This window comes from Arachis ipaensis, chromosome B06 (genome assembly GCF_000816755.2).
Source record: "Arachis ipaensis cultivar K30076 chromosome B06, Araip1.1, whole genome shotgun sequence".
NCBI classification, from domain to species: Eukaryota; Viridiplantae; Streptophyta; class Magnoliopsida; order Fabales; family Fabaceae; genus Arachis; species Arachis ipaensis.
In genome coordinates, this window is record NC_029790.2 from 129,583,333 (window position 1) to 129,585,798 (window position 2,466).

The following is a 2,466-nucleotide window of genomic DNA, read 5'->3' on the forward strand; positions in this document are numbered from 1 at the left end:
GGGAGGGGGAGGGAAGGATTAGGGTTGGGGAGGGGGGAGAATGCATTCAGGAAGGGAAATGGGGGAGTGCGTTGGGGAGGGGGAAGGAGAAGGAGAAGAATTAGGGTGGGGAAGGGTATTTGCCATGTCATCAAAACGCAGTGGCCATGTCAGCACTGTGCTTGCCGGAAATGTGCTCCGGTGAACTCGTGGGTACACTTGTCAAATTTTAAAATCTTTTAAGAACCATTTTGTCAATAACAATAGTGAGGTACCAAAATGTCAGTGTTTGAATCTTTCGAGTACTGATTTGGTCATTACCTCTATTTTTTATTACTAAATATTTTCGTTCCGTAATATAAGATGTGCTCTATTTAACAAAACTTTTGATAATTAAATTTAATCAAACCGTTCAAATTTATTTTATTTAATATTTATTTATTATAAAATATATTAAATAAAATTAAAAATAATAAAATTTTTAAATACTTTTTTAATAATTATCAAATATTTTTGTTTAACTAAATTGATTTAATAATTTATTAATCTAACCAAAATTATTCACACAATATATACATAAATCACAAAAAAAATATTTATTTTTTATTTGATTTTTTTTTTCTTTTTTTCGATAATTTGTTGAGTAGCTCGACCCATAAAGGAGAGAAATATCAAGACATACAAGAGTTGCTTACACAATATATCGCACTCACAACATGAGCATCACTCACATCTAGACACACAATACAAAAACTTAAGAAGAGTGCCGACCAAAAAATAAACTTGCATGGTTCACAAAAATAATGAACGTGTGTCCGATCCGTTCGACATGGCCAATAAGACGGGAAATTATTAATATACCCTATAGTCACATCTCAACAATCATATACGCCAAGTTATCCTATTCATGACACTTTCATGTTTCGCCTCTCTTCGATAGACAATAGAAAATTTGAATAACTTCAAGAAGGAACTAAAAATTTGGTCCAATAAAATTAGAAAAAAAAAACATTCTACTTAAATTATCTAACTAAAAAATTTTATTTAGTAATTCAAAAATTAATATTTTTATCCGTAATATTATTACGAGAATATAAATTTTTTAAAATATAAATTATATTATTTTGTTAATTTTGTTTTCTATAGAATAGAAAGATAGAAAAAAATAGAGAATAAGAGAAAAGAGAGTGAAAGATAAATTTATGGAAGAATGAGAGTGAAAGTTTGTTAATTTTAGAAGAAATTTTTTTATTTTAATTGTAAAAAAATATCGGATGCGATGACAAAAATAGTAGAGAGAAATAGAAAAATTGAGAGAGGTAGATAAGAGAAATTAAGAAGCGAGTTTATTAATTTTGAAGAAAATATTTTCTTTCAATTTTAATAAGAGAGTGTCATGTGACACATTTAATTATTAAATTAGATAGTAATATATGATACATAATATAGGTATATTTTAATTTTAATTTTAATGCAATTAAAAAATGTCATGTTGCACATTTTGATGGTCAAATTAGTAATTAGTCATTAATATTGATAATGATATATAAAATAGATAGAGTAGTTGAAGGAATGACAGAAATAGAGAAAGGAAGAGGGAGAATGGGAGAACTCTTTAATTTTGGAGGGAAAGATTTGATTTCAATTGCAATGAGGGAGTGACATATGACACATTTTGGTTATAAAATTAGTAAAGAGGAGGAAAGAATTCTTTAATTTTAGAGAAAAAGATTTAATTTCAATTACAATGAGAGAGTGATATGTGTGTGGCACATTTTGATTGTGAAATTAATAAGGAGGAAAGGAGAATTTCTTAATTTTGGAGGAAAAGATTTGATTACAATTGCAATAAAAAAATGACATGTGACACATTTTAGTTGTAAAATTAGAGATATAATATAAGTGAGTTCTACTATGTAGATAGTTGTTGACTTCTATAGGTGTTGAATTGTAATGGCAAATATAGATGAAGACATCTGTCCCAAGAGAAGACAGAATCTGAATTTTGGCAGGAAACTTGCAGAAGAGATTTAGTGGTATTCATGTGAGGAGTAGAGGAGATTAATGCTTTGATTTGATAATTATATTTTATTATGATTAGGAAAAGTCTAAGGGACCAGCAACTTTGTTAAATTCTGGCCAGCATGTAACCAGCAAAGAAAAGTGAGCCATTGGATGAAATCTCACACCAATCTCACACCATTAAAATCATTATTGATGGCTATTTGATAGCTACAAATCACAAAAATTGCTACCCCTAACATTCCTCTTATGATTATTAAGTTAAAGTTGATTACCGTAGTCATGTATCTTGGGCTTTTCACGTTTTTAGAAGGATGTTTTCATATTTAAGTCTGAAAATATTACTCTTATTTAGTACCCAAAAACAAAAATATCACTACTACTATTCAATACCAAAAAAAAAAATACCCTGACTACTACTATGTATCCCATTTTCTTATTCATACATTACCCTCGTAGTCATCC